We start from the raw sequence: 12,108 nt of genomic DNA, 5'->3' as shown, positions 1-12,108 counted from the left end.
CAGCCAACTCCATGCTTCGAGATTTTTTGATAGCTTCTGCCAGGGTGGGTGGATCAAAAGATTTGACCCATCCTCTCAATGGTTCTTCAAGTCCTTCAGTGAAAAGGACAACCAACCGCTTCTTTGAGATGCTACTCACCATGACTGACAGGTTTTGGAATTCAGTCACGTGTCCAGTGAACCTTGCTGCCTAAGTTGTGCAAGTTCTCTAAACTTCACCTCTGGATCCTTGGTGTCAAATCTCTCAATCAACTTGTTGGTGAAATCAGCGTAGGTGGTGACTAAGTTGTGACCAAGGGTGACCAACCCATGGTACCACCATTCGTGGGCCACTCCATCCAAGTGCAAGGTAGCAAACTTGATGGCGTCCTCCTTCGACATCGGTCTCAAGGACAAGTAATTGTCCAACTTCTGTACCCATGCTCTAGCTGTACTCTTAGCGCTTCCATCAAAGTGTGCTAAGGTCACTCGTCCAAGAGCTTGCTGAAAATCTCTTGGGGCAGCAAACTTGTAGTCATTTCTCCTTCCTCTCTTCATTTTCTGATTCATGAATTGATCCAGAGTTAGGATATCTCGGATCTCATCAGGAAGGGAAGCATACTCCATGTAGTTGTTTCTTATTTCATCAGCTGTGGGTATTTCTGTTTCAGTTTGTTGTACTTCTTTTGGCAAAAAGACAAGTTGTAAAGGCCTTGGGGCTGAACCTCCATTGTTACTCCCGTTGTTACTCACGTTCCCATTGCCTACAGGAGTGTTACAAGTGTTGGCTTCTAGACCATTGTTGGGTTGATTAGGGGTCCCAACAACGTTTTGGTTAAGCTTGGCCAGCAGTAGAGACATCATGTCCATCATGGCAGCAAATTGTCTATCTGCCTTCTTATCAGGTGCCTCATTCGGGTCTGTGGTCCTATCTGCCATTGAATCCACTGAATCTAAAGGATCTATATCCTTTCCTCTGTTTCTCAGTACTTCTGAGAAAGCGTCCTCTTCCGACACTATCGGAACCTGAAATTGTTGTCTCTTCTGCTCTCTGTTGTAGTATCTGACGTCTCTGTCACTCATGGAGACTTCTGAACCCACTAACTCTCACAGGCTAGCAGGAAAACCAGCTCTAATACCACTATAATATCCCAGTAATTTTTTTTTTGATTTTTTAACAATAAGAGATACAAGCAATCATCACAACCCGTTAAGGTTAGAGAAATAATCCAAATTGCTGAAAGGGAACCCTTCCACTTTTTGTTCACCGAGAGCCCAGTCTGGGAGGGTGAGAGCATACGGTGTTCTAGGGATCGTTAGCAACAATAATCAAACTGAAATTACAATGCCTGGGCGGCAAGCCAGCCCCTTCTGCTTATCCAGCAGGATAGAAACCAAACTCTTGGCGGTAAACCGGCCAAGGGAAAATGACAAGAAACTGAAATTCAATCGCTCTACTGCATATTTCAGTGGGAGGACATTACATTAAACTATCACTCTACCGCATATTTCAGCGGGAGGACAATTGCATTAAACTTATCACTCGACCACTTATTCAGTGGGAGGATTGAGTACATAAACTGAAATTCAAAGTAAGAAGGCGGCTAAGCCAGCCTCTTCCACTTATGGAGTGGGAATTACAAAATAAGGACAGCAAGAATGATTGATCAGTACTACTGAAACAACCTTACAAAACTAGAGATGAAAGAAGGAGAGTAATGCAGATTTCTACAACAAGAATATAATTTTCTGTTACAATCAATCTGCAAGCCAAAAGTACAAAACAACAGCCCATGGAAACACCCAAATGCTCATAACTCCCTCATTTTTCATCCAATTTAACTCAAACTAGTCCCAATCCCACCATAATTCACTCACAACAGCAACCAATCAAAGCTACAACCCCAACAACCCAACAACTATTTGGCACGCATCCCAAAGTAAGCACAAAATCCAATGCTAGGCCTAGGAAGTTCGATTTTGTCTAGAAAAATCATTGCTCAATTAAACTTGCTAAAAACTTACACAATGTATCGCCATGGCTAGGAAGGAAGGATGAGCCGGTACCCAGAATGATGGAGTCGCCTGGTTAAGAGGTGTGAGCAAAATATACTTTCAGCAGTCCCGCGACCAGTGACCAGAAAACACTCAAATCCCACATAGAACACTCCACAATCTGCAACTCATTCACCAACAACATTGGGAATACAAGGACACAACTAGGTACTATCTTGCAAGTACGAAACTGAGACTTAGCTAGGAAGCCATACTTCGAAGCTCAGATTTTCAGTCGCCCAACCAACAACATAACGATGCAATTTTCATAGATAGTGCAAAATGGGAGCCCAAGTCTCATATTTATAACTTCACTCCTCAAACCCAAATGCAATTCCTCCAAATTCAACGCCTTGCATTTGCATTTCATTCCACTACATGTGGACCCAAGTGTAGCGCCACTTTTCAAGAGTCAAAACTCACGCCAAAAGGGAGAGGACCCACGTTAATCACTTGGCAAATAATGGAGATGCAATGTGAAATAATATTCCTCTAAAATATTTCGACATCCCATAGTACACATGAATTTCGCCAAAAACTTAGGATAAAATAGGCATTAATCCCAAATTTAATAAACCAGTAGCCAATAATTAGATTAATTAAATATTAACCTTAGGATAAGGAAATAATATTTAATTATATCGCAAATGACTCCCGTACTGATTATTATCACAACTAGGATGAAACCGAGCCCGGACGACCACAAAATTGCTGTAGAATCAGAACCCTGTCTACTGCCAAAAATAGAATTGTGCCACACTGCCACCTACTAAAAATAGTAAGTCAAGAACTAATGCTCAGAAAAGCATGATCTTTGCTTCCATAGGCAAAGCATGGAGAGCTCAGTAGGACAGTAACACCAGAATGGCCATTCTCTAACTTACTAAAAATAGTAAGTCCTCGCTTCATCAATGCTGGACCCTCATTCTTCATTCCACCTAGCCTACGGGTCTTAGGAATAGGCTAATGGACCACTGGAAGGTCATTAGTGAGAAGGGGACATTACATAGATATGAACCAGGTCTAAGTTGTAAGAATGAACAATAGATAAGACAGTAATTTAAACATTTCAACTTAAAAGAAAGAGAAAGGGTTTAGAATGTACATTTAATCTGATGCTAGCATTTTGAACTGGATAACTTTATCAACATATCAGTGAGGAGGGAAAGTATCATCAGGGCACTTTTTTGCCCAACCATGGTCTTACTAGTCCCCTGTGCCGTATCCGACTGGATTGGCCCGATCCTTCGCAGGGAGGTAACGAAAGTCTAACACATGCCATCTGGAATGGTGGATAATCCTACACAGATCACTTGTCGGTCATACACTATAGGCTACCCCTAACTAGTATGACCTCTGACTGGATTGTGTATCTAGATTAACAAACTGGTTGACACTTACAGATGTATCATCACCTTGATTGAGGGTTTCTATGTTATTGCAACACGCGAAAACTCATGAAGTCAATTGTTCATCATTGTACTCAGTTGGATTGAATTCCTGAAAGTAACTAAGCACTCATGTTTGTCTCTATGCTACTGCATTGTGACTCAATGAGACTCATTGGTTATCATACATGTTTGGTCTCAAGTTTCCATGCTGGTCAACCAACACGAGATGACTTTAACTCTTAGAATGTAACCTTTCTTTGACAAACCCTAGGTTAATATAATACAGAGTTCATACTTGTGCCCCCGAGCTAGCAACTTGCTCTCTCACGTGAACAAGGATGAATCCAAGCTTAATGAGTATGTAGAATTCACCATCCTTTTAATGAACCAATGTTCTGTACAAATTTACCAGTCTTAAATACAATAGTTGATTAGTTCGTATTTTCCACAGTCTCAATTTTGTTTACACAAGAGAAGTAACCCATAGTTGGCCTTTATTAAATTGCATCCGTCATTAAGTTGCAAATGATAAACATACGATGCCCTTCTCCACACATGAAAATTACATGAATATTGACAGTCAATAGTTCTCCCTAGTCTGGCATGTTTGATTTTTTCGGTTGGTACTCTACCTAATCCTGAGGTTCAAGGCCTTACTTTATATAAGTTGTCAATTGTTCCTTTTAAGTTTTATCGTAGCATGGTTTTAACTGGTAAACTTACCTTAGTGAGGAAAAGCTGAGATAAGAACCGACTGCTATCTCCCTCATCAACACTAGCTTCTATGTTCTGCACGTATTATGAGTATTCGTGCTGCTATTAATCTGTTCAGAGAAACTTTAATTTTTTTTTTGTTTGAATGCCAAACTGCATTAAGAAGCTACAAAGCTATGTATTTCTATACATATGACTATCTGCATTGAGTAGCGTTATAAGTGCACCTGCAACATTATTATGCCCAACTGCATTAACGAGTACAAAAATACTAATCTTGCATATCTTTTCTTACCACACTGAATTAAACAACAACAGTCAAGTTATCCAATATTGGGTTTAATTGAAAATAGTGGCCATTATCCAATCTCTTCCTGAGATTTAGGACCATAACAGGATTAGATGTATTAGTTTATTCCTATATCCTATACCTCCAACTTAATCTGAAATGGTCTTCCTTGGTTTGATAAAGGAATGACAGGCTTTAGAGCTACCAGCTCTCTTGTGCATTTAATATTTTGTATTATGCATTTGTAATTGCCTTTTCCACTGCCGCAATTATTAAATCCTCTTATTCAGTTCCTAATATGCCAATTTGCATTTAGGAACGCATAAAACTATTTAAGCCTGCTTTCCTTTATCCAACTAAGATAAGCTATAACCCATTCCTTTGGAAGTTATTCTTGAGATGGTGAAGACAGCTAATGTTAGGTCCTGGAGACAACTGAGAGGGGGGGGGGGGGGGGTGAATCAGTTGTCAAATAAATTCAAACCAAAAATAACTTAACCAACTTAATGCTTAATACCGGTAAACTAGTTAAGTATACCGGTAGACAGTTTTAACAGTTAATTGCTATACCGGTAAGTATTAGTGCATGAAACATAAACACAAAGTCATCCACAACACATAACACCAATATTTGTACGTGGAAACCTTGTAAGGGGAAAAAGGGGAAAAACCACGGTGGGAAACCTTACCCACAATCAGATGATACTACTGCAGATAGTAAGTGTACATAAATGGGGTCTGCACATGCAGAAAGGCCAACAGCCTAGAGCTCACTGCTCAATCACAAAATGGGAGTCACACTGACTACAGTTGGATGGTTAAATCCAATAAGAATGTATTGCACAAAATAGCATCTTCATATGCTAGATTCAGTACCGGTGTAATGCTGATATGCTTTCACAAAAACCTAGCTTCACCTTCAAATGATGTCTTCGTGTATAGCTCTGCTTAAACTCGCATATACCTTCACACAACCCTTTTTTGCATTCCACATTTGATCTTACAAATAAGATCTTACATTTATACCATAACCTAAGACCAATTTTAGTAGGTCGGCTCTACAAGATATTACAATAAAAACACTTTACAAATAATATAATATCTGATGCAATAACCGATTGAACATGTCAGCTTAATGCATTTACAACATTAATAAATCATCTCCATAGCGTGCTATGTTGATCTGGAAAAGATAAACCTGCCGATGTAACCCTAGACCTATTTGCCGGTAACAACAAATATGCAACTATGAATACACCAATGAACAAAACTCCAGGACAAGATGTCCAAACGATGTCTTCGACATAACCATGTGTCTTCCATGCCATTCCAAGTGCCGGTGATCATTATATCTTGCCGGTGTGCCATATACCAGTAACTGTGCAATAGTTACTTGCTTGCCGGTGAATGTTGCTGGATCTCCAAAGTGCTAGTGTTTTAGTAGGTGCTGACATCAATGACAAAACCATACCAAAATACCAACAGCTAACACTGGTGAATTGTAATTTCCCATTTAATGAATTTCTAAATGGCTGAGTTAAATTCAAATCTTAACAGCTCAACTATATTCTTTATGATTAATTTAGAATATTACGCACCTTTGAAATGCAAGGGTTTGTTGCAATTCTAACACTATTCTAAATTACAAGGTTGCATTGCTAAATAAGCATTCAAGTATTCGTTTATACTATAAATGATTCAGCTAAATCCCTGGAATGGGAAAATAGGGTCCATAAGAGCCGCCAGCTGTACATCCAACTCATAAGTATGGAATGTAAACCATGCTTGACATGTCTCTGCTGTCCTAGCATCTTGAGAATATTCTTTCAATGGTGATGCTATCTACATCGAGGTACAGCGGTACCCTTTCACCCACTACCTTCCTAGTCTAGGGTATTAGTTGATTTCATAATCTATAGATGATAATCTCAATTAGATAGGTCGTTTGATTATGCTGTTTTGGTGTTATTTCAGACTTAGACAAATCTGAAAATGATCAATTAAGAGGTCATAAGTCTTCTTAACACAAGACTTGGACAGGCATCCTCTGTAAATCTGAGGAATACTGTTTGCATATCTATTTCCAGCTTAATACGCTGATTATGGGTTCAATAATCCATATACTTTACACATAACAGTATAGAGTATTATACAAAGATGCTTACACACACACACACACACACACACACACACACATATATATATATAATGTTTGTATATGTATAAGTATGTATACATAAATTCATCTACCCATATTCGTTTGGGTTCTTAAAAATGTTTAAACTAACAGCCATCTATTTATTATAACCGATTAGGATGTACTGCTCCTTTCAAGAGACTTAGACTTTTATCTTATTTTAAAAAAAAACCCATCAAAATGACTGCTGTTACAGAGATTAAGCTAGTGAGAAGAGTCTATAACAGCCATTTCCCCAAACACTGAGTATGCTTCTTTTCAATTTGAAGAATCCCCAAACCCTACTAGTTATCTTAGAGAAACCACAATATTCTGGAACTGTCTGGCATATCTTCTTTAAAAAAAAATGCAATTAAATACATACCATCATTCACCCAAATGACCTTCAATCATACTTATACATACACGTACATTTATATCTTTGTAGATACATTGATATACTTGTATGTATATATATTATATATAAATCTGTATATATATCAGAGATATGTCTGATTGCAGAGATATATAAATTGGTGCAGACTTCTTAATATTCTTCCCTAACTAGTAATGCACAATTTCCAGACATTACTCTTCATTTTCACAATACAGGAAGCAGAGATCAAACACATTTCCATTCCTCTCTTTTTTCTAATTAGGAACCAATATACCCAATGCACTACGTAATGCTCAGACTTAAGCATTTCTCTAATTGCACACAAATTGAATAAACAACATTCAATTCTAAACGAAGAAATAGAACAAATACCACTAACTGGGTTTTGAAATAATACATGACCTGATATGTTTTTAGAAGAAGAAACTCTTTGAAGAATGCTTTCCCAAAGTCGTTCCTTACTGCAAAACCCTTATTCTCAGAAAATGCAAGAAGTAAACCAGTTTCGCAGAGCAAAAACCCTCTTTCTCGTGGCTACCAAAGTAAGAATGCATTGTTCTTTTCCCAAATTCGCTTTTGTATTCCCCAAAACACGTTTTTCTTCCATCCGTTGCCCTAATACCAGGCATCTTCCCAAAGCACTAGGAGGAGTCACGCTATGCGTGCTTGCTTCCTCATGGTATTTCGATTTTAGCTTCCAGGAGAAGACTTTCCCGCTCATGCTGAAAATGCCCGAGACTTTCTTATACAAGTTCGAAGCTTTTTAATTCATATAAAAAATAATGAAGTATTTGATAATACGTTTAGTCCCTTTATCTCCATTTGCCCGATAAAGAATATATCAAGGTTAAGTGATATAATTGATTTATATGCATTACGTTTGTTTTTTTAAAGAAAACTTCCTTTAGTTTTGGCCGATAAAATATTATTACCAAGTATCATTGGAAGTTCAATGAACTGCGCTAAGAAGGGGCGAAATATTTTGTTTAGTACTTATTTCCTCACGACACTTATACCTCTAGCAACTAGAGGATGGGTTATTTAATAATTAAATAAATAACATGGCTTTTACCATTTCTTTTATTTTTAAGGTTACTTAACCTTTCAAGTGTTTGTATAATATATTCTTATATTTACATATATGAACATATACACCTTAGGTATGCATGCCTATGGGGGCACGTATACTGTCGGGTATACGTACTCTCATATTCATGTTATACATAAGATGTATACATTGATATATATACATATATGAATATATTTACATGATAAAATATGAGCCTCTGTGAAATTTAAATAATAATTAAATAAAAATTCCTTAAAATAACAATGATGAGTTACCTTGAAACGCAAACAAAAACCTAGGGTCATGAACCCTAAAATTTCTGCACGGACCATCTAGGGTTACCTAATGCAACGACCGACGAAGTAGACAAGGTCAATCATAAGTCTACCTAGCTTAGGGTTAGAGTTTCAGAAGGCCTGAGTTCTTTCTTCACTTTACCTCCTGACCTGATGATACTTTCCCTCCCTTCGCGGAGGATGACGAACTCCTGCACACACTTGGCCCAGTTCAACAATTAATCTGAAATCTTGTCATAACTCTGACATTTCTAAAATATTATTAACATAAACAAAACATCTTAAATATCATCATAATAAATATCAAATCATCAATCTAACCATTGTAAGTCCTCATTTCACCGTACTGGCATAAATACCATCAAGGGCATCATTACTTAATTAAAACATGAACAGCTAGGGCACGTTCATTTAGTTACAACATGAAAAATCGAGGGCACGCTTAAACATCTCGCAAGTATAGCATAGATCAACTAGGGAACACTTATAACATGGCGTAAAGTAGCATAAAAATGACTAGGGCAAAAATGGGATGTAACACAAATAGAATCCATCTTGGCAATAGGAGCAAAGTTCTAAGAATAATCAATGCCCTCAACTAGTGAAAACCCCTTAGCAACAAGACAAGCCTTGTAGTTATTAATGGAACCATCTACAACATTTTTGGTATGATACACCCACTTGCACTGCACCAAATTTCTTCCCTTAGGAAGAGGAACAAGATCCCAAGTGTGATTCTTAATCAATGAAGAATACTCCTCTGCGATAGCCATATCCCACTCAAGAATACCTTTCACATTAGAAAACTTTTGAAAATCAGCCAAAATGGCTTGACTCAAAAGAGAAACCCCAAAAAAACTATGAACAAGTATGACGAGAATGTGAAGGATTACTTGCTCAATTTCCATCTGCGCAACTATATTTCAAGCTCTCTTGGGAAGTGGAGGTGGTGTTGGTGGGGACTGAACTGGAACAACATCCTCTCCTCAAAAGAGAGAGAATCCTCTAGAGATGGAGGAGTGGGAAGTGATGGAGAAGATGGCGATGAAGAGACCATCAGAGGATAGCACTCATTAAACTGGACATCTTGCCTAAACAAGATCTCTCGAGAAATAGGATCAAATGCCTTAACATCCTCACGGTAGCCAACAAAGATGTCCAATTCTACAATTCTATAAATTTGACCATTGTCTGTCACTTGCAGGTAGTTTTTAAGTGATTGGTATACTGTAGAGACAGTAACTTCTTAGAAATATAAAATCCCTAAAATGATTTTCAGATCAGCTGAGTGTATCTTCAACCATTATGTGTACGATTTCCCTTTTTAATAAGTCTTAGAATGAGAAGTTGACAATGGTTTGGGATAGTTTTACCAACCGCATTACTAATTCAATAATCCAATCCCTAGATTCTTGCTTAAGAGGATAGTAGTGATCCTACAGCTTAAAGCACTCTTGTGCTGGTAATATTTGCAGCAAATTATAGATTACAAAATCAGGAAGAGAAGAGCTGTCACTTGTTTTATATGCATGATTCAGACACTAGATAGTTTCTAGAGCTCTTGTGGATTCAGTAATGACTTTTCTGATCTTTGGAGATCATTATGTGATATGACAAGCACGTTCCATTGCCATTGCCTTATTAAAAATCTTGACACTCCTGATAGCTGGTTCGCCCGGGTCCAGCCAGGGTTCACCCTTTGGACTGTGGGTTCTCTCAAGGCGAACCTAGAGAGAACCCACAGTCCAAAGGGTGACCCCTGGCCAGACTTGGGGTGAACCCAATGCAGACCCGGTTCATGTTTGGAGGCCAAAACAGGTGAAATCGGTAACTTAGTCTATTAATTAATCCATAATGCTCAATATACCAAAAAGTAGTTACATAATGTTATAACTTGACACATTTTTTAATATAAATCGACACAATATTTGAATTACATGAACCAAGGGATTTGCAAATCATAAGAAAATTACTTTAGTTACAAGAGACCATAAGGTCGATTACAATGAATAAATAATACAAAGCTGAATATCATCCTCACAGGGACTCCCAACATCTATCTCCCACGCTTACAACACGGGCAAGAACACTGCTGGAGCACTTTACCGCCCAACCACAAAGCATTTACGCTTCCCCGAAGTTCTTCCTGACACGAAGAACCGCCAACCTATTGTGCGTTGCACACGCTCCTTGTCGTCAATAGGGTCCCCCTTCTTGTTTTTGAGCCTTTCGTCCTCGCCCTGTTGAGTTTTGCGCAGAGTGTCTCGCGTCCTTCCGAGCGAGTCCACGACTGGTCCGTAAAGTAAAGATATCAAGAAAAGAGCCAATGAATCCATCAGGCTAGTCTAGCCCTCAGGCATGAATGCCAAGAGTTTGTTCGAAATTTTGAAAATTGCCTTGGATAGGCGTAAGGTGATAGAAATTGGCGAAGCCCGCCAAGCAAGAGTAAGGTGTTGATTGGTCGCACGAGGACCCAAAATTGTCATTTTTCGCCTGAGAGCGACGAGGTAGATTGCATAAGGTTTGTCCTTGCGATGTTTATGAGATTTGAGTAAAGGATGATTTTCGCCTGCTGATGAGGAAGGAGTGAATTTCCTGGCCAAAATGCCGAGGTTGCAAAACTTGCCCAAATGCCTTAGAATTCCGAAGCTTCCAAAATCCAAAATTTGTAGAATCTGGCAAAACTGGCCTAAAGTCCGAAATTTTGTTAAATTCCCAAAATCGCCTTATGGGCCGAATTTCGGACCCAGAGGCCAAAATGTTAAAACTTCACAAGGTTGAAAGATTGCTAAAATTGCCCAGGGGGCCGAATTTCGGACCTTGGGGCGAAAATTTCAAAATTCAAAGACCCTAAATGGTCTGAAAATGCTTTTTAATTTTGCAAAAGACCCTTAATGATCCGAATTTTGCCTAAAACCCCAATTTCAGACCCTGGGGCTAAAATTTGAAACTGTGAAATGTTACAAAAAGCCCCTTATGGTCCGAGTTTCACTTAAAACGTCCAAATTCGGACCCTGGGGTCGAAATTCAAAGTTTTGTGTAAATTTGCAAAAAGGTGGTTTAGGTCCGAAATTCTGGATAAGTAGTAAAAACATCTAAAAACTCCGAAATTCACTTAAGTCCCCCAATTTCGGACCCTGGGGCCGAAATTTGAAAATATTTTAAAGTTGCAAAAACATCTAAAAACTCCGAAATTTGCAAAAAGGGCAAAAGGTCCGAAGTTTTTTGCGAAAGGCGTTAAGCTCCGAAAATCTTCAAAATTGTAGAACGCCTTGAAGCTCCGAAATTTGAGAATATGAAAGTTTGTGAAAATGGGCCTAGGGTTCGAAGTTTTTAAAAGTTGCGAAACATGTTAAATAGTCCGAAATTCTTTCAACTCGCCAAAAGCTTGAAACCGCAAAATCCCAAAAGCGATGAATGCTCTGAAGTTTGCATAACTTGTAACAGGCGTCTAGGTCTGAAACTCCGAAGTTCTTGTAAAATCTCCGAAATTGCATAGGCGTTAAAGTTAGTGAATGCTCCGAAATTCGCCAAAGACGCGAAAATCGCGAAGGACGCCATAGCTCCGAGGTTTGTATAGCTTGCAAGAGGCGTTATATAGTCCGAAGTTCGCCCTTAGGGTTAGATAAAACAAAGTTTAAGTTTTGGAAGGACCTCCATATCCCCAAGGTCGCGAGTTGGAAGATAGACGCAAAATTTGCAAAACTCGCCAGAAGATCCGAAAATGAGAAGATAAAACGCC

General features: G+C 38.6%; 1 protein-coding gene across 7 annotated transcripts in view; it reads left to right on the top strand.

The window, feature by feature from the left end:
• Positions 1 to 12,108, top strand: part of LOC131039972 (protein PAM71, chloroplastic) — a 185,426-nt gene that overhangs the window by 66,825 nt on the left and 106,493 nt on the right. The window lies entirely within an intron of this gene.

The sequence above is a fragment of the Cryptomeria japonica genome, chromosome 9, assembly GCF_030272615.1.
Source record: "Cryptomeria japonica chromosome 9, Sugi_1.0, whole genome shotgun sequence".
NCBI classification, from domain to species: Eukaryota; Viridiplantae; Streptophyta; class Pinopsida; order Cupressales; family Cupressaceae; genus Cryptomeria; species Cryptomeria japonica.
This window is presented reverse-complemented; position numbering and strand designations above follow the sequence as displayed.